The sequence below is a fragment of the Equus przewalskii genome, chromosome 9 (genome assembly GCF_037783145.1).
Source record: "Equus przewalskii isolate Varuska chromosome 9, EquPr2, whole genome shotgun sequence".
NCBI lineage: Eukaryota > Metazoa > Chordata > Mammalia > Perissodactyla > Equidae > Equus > Equus przewalskii.
Window position 1 is genome coordinate 43,550,984 of NC_091839.1, and position 14,855 is coordinate 43,565,838.

The window sequence follows — 14,855 nt, forward strand, 5'->3', positions numbered from 1 at the left end:
AAAAATAGCCTTTAAATCATATGTGTCCCAGGTAAGGACTTGTCTAATTCCGCATTTGATATAGTGCATAGTGTGCCCTTGGTGCTCAATCGATACCTTTGAATACAGATAATGAAAATGTCCCTTTGCCTACAGTGCAATGTACAAATTGGGTGCAAGGATGAAATTCTTATTTTTCACCAAAGCTGGTCACAGGTGAACATTGATCTTCATCTGAAAATATTAAAGCATTCCCTTCATGCCCTTTTAATTCCCCAAGGGCCTTAACTTTTTAGTCTCCTTTTAACAAGCCACTTTTATTTCCCAGAGGGATATTTCAAAGCAGTTCTTAAAAAAAAAATTCTTGTCTCTAGGGGATCATCTGGAAATTGCCCTAACTGTTTGCAGTCCAAAATGCAAAGCCAGGACTCTGTGAAGAATTACACAGCTACCCAACCACTTTAAAGCTGGATGCGGTTGAATCAATGCCTAACAATAGGTGTTAACTGCTCCAATCACAGGTTGCTTCACAAGCCCTGCAAACACTGTTTTGTTTTCCCTGCCAATCATCTCAACAATACAATTGCCAGTCATATTAATTTAGACAAATCTTTTCAAGGGGAGTGAGTGGTGCAAATCCAGCTGAACAGAATGGTATTAGCTCTCTACCTCACAAAATCACCGAGAAGAACAAAAATGCAATTAAGAAAACAAAGCGTCCCAGCATATGGCCCTGCCTTAGCGTTCCACCAGATGGAAATTCTGCAGGGGCAGAGGTCCGGCCCGGCTTCTCTGAGGCTGTATGGTGCTGTGCTAAGGGGAAGAATTCAGAAGACATGCACCTTATCATGGCTTTGGAAGTCACTCTCCATGAAAGATATCTTTCTTACCTCTTTTGGCAGGTCTTTATTCTGGTGTTCATTGTTGGCATTATCTGTTTTAATCTGGGTTTTGGTGATGAAAATGAATGTCTCGCCTCTTTCTAAGACTGTACTCAAGTCGAACTGGGCACTGTTCCCAGAGCGCAGTCCCCACTCTACTTCCTCTTGTTGTTGGCCACGTGGTTCCTGCTGTCTGAAATGCTTTTCCCAGAAACATGCGGAATCAAATCGAGTCCTCAAGCCCAGTTTAGATGTCCCCCTTCAAACAAACCCTCCTTAATTTTCCCAAAATGCTGTGTTAGCCTTGCTTTCTCAAATACTGAATTTGATCGTCTCTTATATCCTTAGGATTTTATGCTTTTTACTTGAACTATTTTCATTCCTGTCTCCTGCAAAACTGCAAGATCCTCAAGGACACAGAACCTTGACTATACCATCTTTTTATCTTCTGCATGTTATAGTAAATCACCTTGAATAAAACAAACTTTCAGCAAGAGAACACATAAATAATAGCAGTAAAAGTTTACACTCAGATGGTACTTAATATATATCTTACATTCTTCTAGCGTATATTAACACATATGATTATCACAAAGCTAAGAACCTGGTTCTATTATTATCGCTATTTCATAGATAAGAACACGGCAGCAGAGAAAGATCAAAGAATTTGCCAAAGGTCTCACAGCTATTATATGACAGAGCCAGTATTCAAACCCAGGAAGCCAGATTCCCACCTCCACACTCCTGTCCCCACGCTCTCCTGCATCTTGCTTTTGAATGAATGAATGAATAAAAAAGACAGTTATAGTAGTATTTAAATTCTACTTTACTATTTAAACTCTCCTTCCTTTCACATTGGTGCCAAGATAATTTTTTCCCCCGTATAAAGAATTGAAGTGTTAATCCAAGGATGATGTTGACGTTTATTCTTGAATTTTGAGTCTATAGACTACCAGAAAATTCCTTAATTTTTTAAAACTTTTCTTAAAATGTAATTTTAGGCTCACAAGAAGTTGCAAAAGTAGTACAAAGAGATCAGATGTACCCTTCACCAAGCTTCCTCCCATGGGAACAACTTATACAGCCATGGTACATTATCAAAACTACGACATCAATTGATATTGGCATAATACAACTAACTTGCCCATAGTTCTTACTCAGACTTACCAGTTCTTCATGAACTCATCTTTTTCTATATCTTTGAGTATAATTCTAAGACATCACATGTATAGATTTGAGTAATCATTACCACAATTGACATATAAAACTGTTCCATCACCACAAAGAAATTTCCATAGCTATACTTTTATAGTTCCGCCTCCATTTCCTTCCCTAATCTCCAGCCACAACTAAGAAGTTCTCCATCTGTATAATTTTATATTTTGAGAGTGGGTGGAATCATATAACATGCAACATTTTGAGATTGGCTTTTTTCTGTCAGCATAAATGCTCTTGAGATTTTTCCAAGTTTTTGTTGCATTTATCAATAATTCATTCTTTTTTTTTTTTTTTTTTTTTTTTTGGCTAAGTGGTATTCCATGGTATGGAAGAGAGCTGTTGGTTTAATCATTCACTCATTGAAGGACCCTTGGGTTGTTTCTTTTTTTGGGGCTACTACAAAGAAAGCTCTTATGAACATTCATGTACAGGTTTCAGGAGAAATGCCCAGGAGAACAAAGGCTGGGTCACATGGTAAGTATATGTTTAACTTTCTAAGAAACTGCCAGAGTGATTTCCAGAGTGGCTGTACAATTTTACATTCCTACCAGCAATGTTGGAGAGATCAAGTTTCTCTGCATGTTTGTCAGCCTTTGGCATTAAACGTATTTTTTATTTTGGTCATTTTAATACGTATGTAGTGTCATCTCACTGTGGTTGTAATCTGCGTTTTCCTAATGACTAGTGATGTTGAAGCCTGCCCTGGTGGTCTAGTCGTTAAGATTCGCTGCTCTCACTGTGGCAGCCTGGGTTGGTTTCCTGGTGAGAGAACACCACCACCCATCTGTCAGTTGTCATACTGTAGCGACTGTGTGTTGCTGTGATTCTGAAAGCTATGTTGCCAGCAGTATGTCAAATACTAGCAGGGTCACCCATGGTGGACAGGTTTCAGTGGAGCTTCTAGACTAAGACAGACCAGGAAGAAGGACCTGGCCACCCACTTCTGAAAAAATTGGCCATGAAAACCCAACGAATAGCAGTGGAGCATTGTCTGATAGAGCGCTGGAAGGTGAGGGGATGGCGCAAAAAGACTGGGCAGGAGTCTGCTCTGCTGTGCACAGGGTCACTAGGAGTCAGGAATTGACTTCACGACACTAACTAGAAAGAGATGTTGAACATCTTTTCACGTGTTTATTTGCCTTCTGTCTATCTTCTTTGGTGAAGTTTTAGTCTTTTGCCGATTTTTCTAATTGAATTGTTTTCTTTTTCCCTTACTGTCAAGATTGGTGAGTTTGGTGGCTGACCTTCCATCATCTTAACAAGAATCTTTTTCAGAACAAAAGTTTTAAATTTTTATGAAATCCAATTTATACATTTTTTTTCTTTTATAGTTCATGCTTTTTGGTGTCATATCCTAGAACACTTTGCCTAACCCTAGGTCATGAAGATTTTCTCCTATGTTATCATCTAAAAATCTTTTGCTTTACATTTTGCATTTAGATCTATGATCCATGTAGAGTTAAGTTTTGTGCAAGTTTGAGGATAAGGTTGAAGTTCATTTTTACAGCTATTTTTTTTGTGTGTGAGGAAGATTAGCCCTGAGCTAACATCTGTGCCCAGCTTCCTCTACTTTATGTATGGGACGCTTGCCACAGCATGGCTTGATGAGCAGTGTGTAGGTCCACACCAGAGATCCGAACTGGCGAATCCGGGGCCCCCAAAGCGGAATGTGTGAAACTAACCACTGCACCACCTGGCCGGCGCCTATTTTTATAGCTATTGATGTCCAAACGTTTCAGCACTATTTATTGAAACAACTATCCTTCCTCCTCAGTTGAATTACTTCTGCACTTTGTCAAAAATAACTTGCGAGTATTTGTGTGAATCTATTTCTATCACTCATTTTTTAATTGAGCACATCTCAATGAAAGGAAATGTAGGTGTTGGATCCGCTCTAGCATAGATGCTATAGTCACATATATTTGAAGGAGCAGTTATAGATGTCCCCTGTTAAACACCCAATACTGACAAAGCATGGATCTTCTGTGACTCCTCTCCACCAGGTACAGCCCAATATATCAACCCTATTTCTCATCAGCCAGCCAGTGGCCTGAGGACAGAACACTGAGTGGAGGATGCTTTAAAGGTCATTTGGAGTAAAAGTCATGCAGGCTCTCTTTACAGAAGAATTTAGTAAACGCAGGGAGAAAGTATATTATATAAATGATCGCTCCAGTTCTCTTAAAGGTAACTTGCAATTACTAGCACTTTAAAACAATGAGATTTATAAAAAACCACTGTCAATAAAGTACTATTTAGGAAATGTTTAAAATTCAATTACTCTTCACCATTTTTTTCTGTATTATACATACTCCTATTTTGTCCTTTTTAGGTATGTTGCTTAGAGTTTTCTAAACACAATTAGATCAATGCCCTACAATACAAAATTGTCTTCATAGCTGGAAAAGAAAGACAAACATCAGAGCATGGAAAAGGAAAACTGGAATTCGAAGAACTGGCCTGCTCATTTGTAGATTTTAACTCCTGGGTTTACGGGCATTCAAGCAGTACTTAATTTGATATTGGCTGATAGCTTACCAGGTGAATAGTATCATGATATTTGTAAAAGCATTGTATGAGAACTTCATGTGTACATATAAAATTGCTATCTTTTCTTCTCAGATATTTTAAATTATTTTTTTCTTGAGAGGGATTTGACCATTATCTAAGTAAGTTTTATTTGCTATGATTTAAATTACAAAAAAATTCCTCTTCTGATGATATTATAGTGCATCAAAAATACTCTATTATGGGGGCCAGCCTGGTGGTGTAGTGGTTAAGTTCGTGCACTCTGCTTTAGTGGCTGGGGTTCACAGGTTCGGATCCTGGGCACAGACCTACACACTGCTCATCAAGCCATCCTGTGGCAGCATCCCACATACAAAATAGAGGAAGATTGGCACACATGTTAGCTCAGGGCCAATCTTCCTCACCAAAAAATAAAAAATATTCTATTATAGTTTTTGATTATAAGAAAAAGCAAATAACATAAAATTTACCATCTTAACTATTAAATGTAGCATTCAGTAGTGTTAAGTATATTCACATTGTTGTGAAATAGATTTCCAGAACATTTTCATCTTGCAAATTTGAAACTCTATATGCGTTAAGCAACAACTCCTCTTTTTCTCCCTCCCTACTCAGTCACTGGTAGTCACCACTTTACTTTCTGCCTTTGTGAATTTGACTGCTTTAGATATCTCATATGAGTGGAATCATACAGTATTTGTCCTTCTGTAGTTTATTTCCCTTAACATAATGTTCATCCACATTGTGGCATGTGATGGAATTTCCTTTGTTTTTAGGGCTGAATAATATTCCATTGTATGTATATACCACCTTTTGATTATCCATTCATCCACTAAGGGATATTTGGGTTGCTTCTACCTCAAGGCTGTTGTGAATAGTGCTACTATGAATATGGGTGTGGAAATATTTCTTCAAGACCCTACTTTTAGTTCTTTTGGATGTATACCTTGAAGTAAGATTGCTGAATTATATGGTACTTCTATTGTTCATTTTTTTGAGAAACCTCCATAATGTTTTCCATAGCAGTTGCACCATTTTGCATTCTCATTAACAACAAACAAGAGTTCCAATTTCTCCACATTCTCACTGACACTTGCTATTTTCTGGGTCTTTTGATAGTGTCCATCCTAATGGATGTTAGGTGATATCTCATTGTGATTTTGATTTGCATTTCTCTGATGATTAGTGCTGGTGAACATCTTTTTATATGCTTGGTCACCTCTCTGATGATTAGTGATGGTGAACATCTTCTTATATGCTTGGTCACCATTTGTATGTCATTTTTGGAGAAATTTGTGTTCAAGTCCTTTGCCCACTTTTTAGTCAAGTCTTCGAATTTTGGTAGTTGAGTTGTAGGAGTTCTTCACATATTCTGGATATTGACCTCTTATTACATACATGAGTTGAACATATTTTCTCCCATTCTACAAGTTGCCTTTTCACTTTGTTGACTATGTCCTTTGATGCAAAAAATTTTTTTGTTTTCAATTTTTTCTTTTGTTTACTGTGCTTTATTGTCATATTCAACAAATTATTGCCGAGTGCAATGATATGAAGCTTTTCCTTCTGTTTTCTTCTAGGAGTTGTATAGTTTTATGTCTTTAATGCATTTTGAGTTAATTTTTGTATAAGGTATATGATAAGTGTTCAACTTCATTCTTGTGCAAGTGGATATCCAGTATGTCAACACCATTTGTTGAAGAGACTGCCCTTTTTCTGTTGACTGGCCTTACAATCCTTGTTGAAGATCATTTGACCATATATGTGAAAGTTTCTATCTGGGCTCTTTAACCTTTTTCAGTTGTCTATTTGTCTATCTTTAGCCAGTACCATGATGTTTTTGATTATAGTATCGTTGCAATATGTTTTGAAATCAGGAACTATGAGTTCTCCTAGTTTGTTCTTGTTTTCCAAAATTATTTTGGCTATTTGAGGTCCCTTGAAGTTCCATGTGAATTTTAGGATGAACTTTTCTATTTTTGCTCAAGTGTCATTGGGATTTTGATCTGGATTACATAGAATCTGTATATCACTTTGGGTAGTATGGACATCTTAACAATATTATGTCTTTCAATGCATTAATGTGGGATGTCCTTCCATTTATTTTTGTCTTCTTTAATTTCTTTCAGAAATATTCTGTCATTTTTCAGTATAGAAGTCTTTTACCTCCTTGGTTAGGCTTATTCCTAAGTATTTTATTCTTTTTGATGCTATTGTAAATGGAATTTTTTTTTTGGCTTGTTCCTTTTGGGCTTGTTCATTGTTAGTGTGTAGAAACACAACTGATTTTTGTGTGTCATTCTTTTACCCTACAACATTGCTGAATTCATTTATTAGTTCTAACAGTTTTTAGAACTAACTGTTATTAGTTCTAACAGTTTTACTTGTTATTGGTCTGTTCAGATTTATTGTTTCTTTATAATTCAGTCTTGTTAGGTTCTGTATTTCTAGGAATTTGTCCACTTAATCTAGGTTATCCAGTTTGTTGGCATACAATTGTTCAATTCTTACACAATTGTTCTTATAATCCTTTTTATTTCTCTGGCATTAGTTGTAATGCCTCTTCTTTCATTTCTGATTTAAATTATTTGAATCTTTTCTCCTTTTTTATTAGTTAATATAGCTAAGGTTTTGTCAATTCTGTTGATCTTTTTGAAAAAACGACTCGCTTTCATTGATTTTTTCTATTGTTTTTCTGTTCTCTGTTTATCTCTGGTCTAATCTTATTATTTGCTTCTTTTTTTTAGCATTGGGTTTAGTTTGTTCTTCTTTTTCTAGTTTCTTGAGGTGTAAAGTCAGGCTGTTGATTTGAGAACGTTCTTCTTTAATGTGTGCATTTACAGCCATAAACATCGCCTTAGTGCTGCTTTCACTGCATGCCATAAGTTTTGATATGTTGTGTTTTCATTTTCATTTATCTCAAGGTATTTTCTAACTTCCTTTGTGACTTCTTTGACTCATTGGTTGTTTAAGAGTATGATTTCCACATATTTGTGTATTTCCTAGTTTTCCTTGTGCTATAGATTTCTAGTTTCATTTCATCGTGACTTGCGTGATTTCAATCTTCTTAAATTCATTAAGATTGATTTGTGGCCTAACATCTGGTCTATCCTGGAGAGTATTCCATGTACACCTGAGGAGAATGAATATTCTCCTGTCATTAGAGGCAGTGTTCTGTATACATCCATTAGATCCAATTTGTCTGCAGTGTTGTTTAATTCATCTATTTCCTTACTGATGTTCTGTCTGCTTGTTCTATCCATTATTCAAAGTGGGGTATTGAAATCTCCTACTGTGTTGGTGTCTATTTCTCCTTTCAATTCTATCAAAGTGTGCTGCATATATTTTGGAACTCTGAGGTTTGGCGCATAAATATTTATTATTCTATACCTTCATGGTGAATTGACCCTTTGTCATTGTATAATGTCTTTCTTTGTCTCTTGTAACAGTTTTTAATTTAAAATCTAGTTTGTTTGATTTTAGTATAACCACTCCTACTCTCTTTGGGTTACCATTTGCATGGAGTATCTTCTTCTATCTTCTCACTTTCAGCCTACGGATGTACTTAGATTGAAAATAAGTCTGTTATAGACAGCATATAGTTGGATCCAGTTTTTGAATCCATTCAGCCAAACTATGTTTTGATTGGGAAGTTTAATCCATTTACATTGAAAGTAATCAATGACAGGAAAGGACTGATTACTACTATTTTTGTTGTTTTCTGTATGACTTGTAGTTTTTTGTCCCTCCTTACTTCTCTTACTGCCTTCGTGTTTTATTGCATTTTTTTAATGATATACATTGATTTCCTTCTCGTATCATTTTGTGTATATTCTACAACTATTTTCTTGTGGTTACTATTGCAACTACATAAAATATCTTCAGGTTACAGCATTCTATTTTAAACTGATAGAAAATTAACCTCAATTGCATATAAAAACTCTCCTCATTTACAACTCTACCTGCCCCCAACTTTATGTTACTGATGCCACAAATTATATCTTTATATTTGTATACATATTATCATAGATTTATAGTTACATTTTATGTTTTTGTCACAAATTCTGTGCACCAATATTACAATGGTATAGGTTACTATATTTGTACATCTATTTATCTTTACTGGAGAGCCTTATATTTTTAAATGGCTTTGTTTTGCTGTCTATGGTCCTTTCACTTCAACTTGAAGGGTTTCATTTAGCATTTCTTGTGGAGCAAATCTAATGATGATGAAATCCCTCAGGTTTTGTTTATCTGGAAAAGTCTTAATTTTTCCTTCATTTTTGAAGAACAATTTTGTGTAGTATAGTATTCTTGGTTGGCAGATTTTTTTTTCAGCATTTTGAATATATCACCCCATTTTTTTCTGGCCTGCAAAGTTTCTGCTGACAATTCCACTGATATCATTATGGAAGCTCCCTTGTATGTGGTAGGAATTGATTTTTCTCTTGTGCTTTCAAGATTCTCTCTTTGTCTTTGACTTTAGACACTTTGATTATAATGTGTCTCTGTGTGATCTCTTTGAATTTAGTTTAGTTGGAGTTCTTTCAGCTCATTGAATCTGTACATCCATTTCTTTCCTCATATTTGGGAAGTTTTCAGCCATTATTTCTTCAAATAAGCTTGGTGCCCCTTTTTTCTCTCTCTTCTCTTGGTGGGATTCCCATCAAGTGCATATTGGTCCCTTTGATAGTGTCCCATAAATTGCTCAGGCTCTCTTTGCTTCATCTTTTTTTTCTCTTTTCCTCCTCTGACTTGATGATTTCAAATAACCTGTCTTCAAGTTCACTGATTCTTCCTTCTGCCTGATCAAGTCTGCTATTGAACTCCTTTAATGAAATTTTCAGTTCAATTATTATAATTTTCAGCTCCAGAATTTCTGTTTGGTTGTTTTTTTATACTGTCTATCTCTTTCTTGATATTCTCATTTTTTTCATGCATAATTCTCCTGAATTCATTTATTTGCCTATCTGTGTCCTCCTCTAGCTCACTGAGCATCTTTACGTTTATTTTAATTCTTTTTCGGGCAACTGATAGATCTACGATTTTTAGGGCTGGTTTTTGGAGTTTTGGTTTGTTCCTTTGATTAGATCATGTTTTTATGTTTCTTTTTTGGCTGGGATTTGATCATTTGAAGAAGGTACCATCTCTCCAAGTCTATGTGTCTTGGCTTCTTGCAGAAGTTTTTCACCAATCAGTCTGGCTGGATGTTCTAGGACCTCTCAAGCATTTCTTTGATCTCTTGCTCCCTCTGGTGTCTGCCTGCAGAACTGTATCTCTGACAAGCCGCTAGCCTCTGTTTTCAGCAGCTTCCAACTCTGGCCCCTATCTTGTCAGCACTCAGAAAGAGACAGAAACCAGTCCCTCAGGCAGTCCCCAGACAAACCAGTGTATTGAATGCACGGTCCACCCTTTTGCTTTCTTCCTGAGGGAGGAGCCTGGATATGCAGCGGGGAGGGGAGGGGCGGGGGCAAGTTCCTCTTGGTTGCTCATGAGATATTGCATAAGGGGAGGGGCACAAATGAGCAGGCTAAATGTCATGAGTTTTTCTCACCACTTTCAATGAAGACCCTCCTTGGTTTTACAATGGTCCAGGTTCCGTACCTTTTCAATTGGTCTCCAGAATTCTCATAGAGGTATTCTCATCTATTTATTGCTGTAAACTTTGTATTTCTGTGGGAGAAGGAGGGCCTTTAGCTCCTTAGTCCAATATCTTGCTGACCTCACTCAAAAATAGTTCATTATATTTTGATTTTGTGTAATGGAGATCCTATGCTGCATCAAGAGTGGCATTTTTAATAGGTTTAGGTTATTTGATTTTTACTCACTGACAAGGACCATGCAAAATGCCATGAAGTCTATTTCCTAGGTTCTTTTTTTATTAAGAAATTATATTGCAGGGGCCAGCCCCACAGCCTAGTGGTTAACATTTTGTGTGCTCAGCTTCAGGGGTCTGGGTTCACAGGTTTGGATCCCAGGTGCAAACCTACACCACTTGTCAGCCATGCTGTGATAATGACCCACACACACGATAGAAGAAGATTGGCAGCAGATGCTAGCTCAGAGTGAAACTTCCTTAGCAAAAAAGCCCACAAAAAACAAAGAAATTATATTGTAGAATTGCTTAGGCTTTGGGTTGAAGAACTTCTAGTGTATAAAGATTATGTACCTATATTTACATTTCATTTTGAAATTATTCTTAAGTCATAATTGAACATAAAAGGATTTGCAGATTTTGTATATGAAAAATTCGTTGTATTAACACTTTTAGAATTTCTTTATAGCTTTTGTCATGTGAGAAATTGCCTTGATGGAATAACAGGCCTCAAATATGCTATTAGGAAAACTATCATAGTGAAAAGCAAGCAACAAGAGAGAGGTAGGTTAAAACACTCAGGGTCAGGTATAAATGAGTAACGAACACATTACCCGAATTCTCAGTCTCTCTCCATTTCTCCCTCATACAAGTCTTCTTCCTCAATGGTGTGGTCCTGAGTACTAGAGTTGAAATTTGAGTAAGATAAATAAACTCTCAATAAGATGAAAAGTGCCTGGGGCCAACGACACATACTTGCTTTATCAGAGAGATATGTGGACAAGTAACTTGACAGTTAACTTGCTAAGCAATTATGGATTTAATTTGCAGAGGACTGATGGAGCCACAATGGGTATCATTAATTGGAGGCCAATTAATATTTCATGAACATTGAGTACCTAGGGTGTTAAATATATATGTCTTTAATTATTCATGTTCATACATATATATTCATTTCATATATATTTTAATGTATGAATACATGAATATTTGGTGCCTCATGCACATTTAGTGTAACATGGATATCTAGTGTTTCTTTGATCTTTCCATCTATCTCTATCTTCACACACGTATGCTTTTCTTACTTTATCTACATACATGTCTCACAGGTTACTAACTTATCTGTTATCATCTTTGACTTTAATCCATCCCATTTGTTTTCTTGACTTTTATAAGTAGAATTTCACATTCTCGATAAATAGTATAAAAGTGCATTACAGATTATTTTTTTGGTGGTAGCAGTAGAGATGATATAATTATGTTTTTCTAATTCCCAAAGAACTAGCTACAGAGATAATTAATAAGGAAAAGGGCAATTTCCACAAGTTCTTATACAGCATCACTTAGGAAATCAGACCTAGACAAGAAAACACCATGACTTTTCCTTTGAAACATTTCTTTTTAGACCTCTCTTTGCCCCATATAGATAAATTATACTCTTCTTCATGCCCAACCCACACATCTTGCCTCATCCCTTAGAGTATACCCTGGATCTGAGCTCTGGCTTATATCCCTACTCACCAGGAACTGATGGTACAGAGGGAAAGGTGAGGAGAGCTAATGGTTTTGAAATAGTTGTAACTTGTGAGTCAGTATCTTATAATACTACCTTGTTAAGGGGCCAGCCCAATGGCACAGCAGATAAGTGCTGAAGTTCCTCTTCAGCGGCCCCGGGTTCACCGGTTGGGATCCCAGGTGCGGACACGACACCGCTTGGCAAGCCATGCTGTGAAAGGAGTCTCACATATAAAGTAGAGGAAGATGGGCACGGATGTTAGCTCAGGGCCAGTCTTCCTCAGCAAAAAGAGGAGGATTTGCAGCAGATGTTAGCTGAGGGCTAATCTTCCTCAAAAAAAAAAAATTTAAAAAGTAAATAAATAAATAAATATACTACCTTGCTAAGTCTTTACAACTACTTAGGAATAAAAATTTTTATTTCTTTTGTAGATTAAAAAGATTTACAAATTTACTTGTTTGAGGTCACAAAATTACAAAGAAATTTATCCAATATTGCAACCAGAAGTCACTGATACCAAATGGTATATTTTTTCTCTGTTTCTTCTAGATTTCTTGCTTGGTTACCCGGGGACCCGTGTTGCAGCCCCTGGCCTTAAAGCTGTTTTGAACAGACAGTAAGTGCGACTCAGAACCTCCTCTACACAATTAAAGTGGATCACTGTGTGTTCCATTTCTTCAGGGTTTTTCCCTGGTAAAATAGGTGATAATTAAATATCTACCCTCTTGACAAATTAGTTAAATGTTTCTCCCCTCCAAGGAAACACAGAAACCTAGTACAATTGAGCAGATCTTTCCAAATGTGATACAAATACAGTTTAGTACAAAAAAAACCCCAACTCCTCTTCAGGGAGATCATATCTCCTTTCTGTCAACATGCCACACCCTCTGTAATGTCCTGTATCTTAGAAAGACTAACCTGGGCACAGCCTCTCGTCTTTTGCAAGTACACACTTGACCAAAAAGAATAAAGCAAAACACCAACCTCATAAGCCCACCCAAAAGTGAAAGCAAGAGTATGAGGCTAGCAGTTCCAAAGTCACTTGTTCTCCTTGTGGTGTACACAATGAGAATCAAAAGATCCACCCTCTGTCTCCCACGGCTGCTGTGAGACTCCAATGGGATGATGTTAACGACGGTAATTTGTAAAGTGTAGATCGCTACATGGAAATAGAGGACATTTCTCATAAGGACATTCCCTGCAACCCTTTCGCTTCTAGATAGGCCCCACAGGTGACTAGCTATAATCTCAACATTTTGTGAGCTGGGTCTCAGTAGTAGAAACACTGTTTCCACTATAATTGCATTCAATCAATGCTGATGGAGTTCCATCCCAGCCAAACGTGTTTCCTCTGAAGAAATACATCTGTCTACCTATCTCTCATATTGCTAAGTACCAGTCATCCTTATTGTTCATCAATTTCCCCCTTCCCCCAAGAAGAATAACTACTCTCAAAGTTACAAATAAAAAAAAATTGTAATGTTGTTTTGGATCATTAAGCTCTTTGTGAATACTACAAGCTCACCTATTAACTGAATGATATGTGTGATGTGTGCTATCTTTGTGCCAAGATCTCAACACAAAGAGGAAAGAAACAGGGCTTGAAGAGCTCACTGTCTAATTCAGGCACGTGCCACTGCCCGTTAGATCTGAGCTACGCCAACCCCAGGACAGGTCAAGGAAGGGAAGCCCTTTCAAAACTAAAATAGTTAACCGAGCCTTTCTGAGTTCACGGAGTGAAAGCTCCAAATTCCTGAATTCTTCAAAATCAAATAAAAACTTTGTAAATGTCATATAACATTTAAAATTGTATCGCAAAGCATGAAATCCTTACCTTCATCCATTCAGCAATCACTCATTGAGTGCTGCTGTGTGCCAGTCTCTGATGTGAGATCTAGGAATCAAAAGAAGCACCAGATACGCTCCTTTGTTTTTGAAAAGATCATAGTTTAACTCTTTTATAAAAAAAGGAGCTAATAATGAGACAGTGCCTGGCAATGTCTGTTTTTCAAAAAGTGTAAATTTCTGTATAAATAGAAGGTATTGTTATGATTAAATAATTGAGTTATGCAGAAGTTTTCACTCATAGAATGGATTATAATCAGATTAGCAAAAAATACGTTTGTCAAGGGAAATGAAACCAGACATTATAACAGCATTTATTGAAATATGTGCGATTCTTTTGTTTAGCCTTAGATCTTAGTTAAGATTAAAAAGCCTTTGAAAATTATCCCAAATACTTAAATTTTGAGAGCAGGGAGACTCAGGCTAAATTGATAAGCCTGGTCAGATTAATTACTCTAAAAGTAAACCCAGAAATCAATCACTTTGTTAAAAATAAATCAACTCCATTTAGAAAAGTTTTATTGGCAGCCTCAGCTACAAACCACTTTAGTTCTAAAGATGTTTACTGACAAATTACTTTCTTACCTAACTTTAAGCTTTTAAAAAGTGAAAAGACTCTATTATACTGCCATTCAGCGTGATTTAGTGATCTGTGTTTGCTACTATAAGTAATCAACATCTCTTTTTGGCTGCTTTGCTTTCCTTTCGGGGTGAATTTAAATTCAAACTACACATCTCGTTTTTATTATTCCATATGTGTTCATAGAAATCAACCACAGAAGTGCGTGCTATCCAGATGCACAGAGAATGCTTACTGAGTGCTCCCGGCCTTCCCAAATGCGGCTCAGGAACAGTGTGTGATTCTGTCTATGGGGGAAAATGAACTTTTGGTTACTTCCTGATGCCTCATCATTGTCCCTGTTAACCTGCTACATCAGATGCATACCCCCCATGGCTGCATAATCCTGAAGAATCTAATTTCCTTCTCACATTCCATCACCCTGGGCAACTTCTTGTAACAGCCTCAGAGTTCCAGTACACCTAAAGTGCCGTCATCAAATGGCCTAAAACC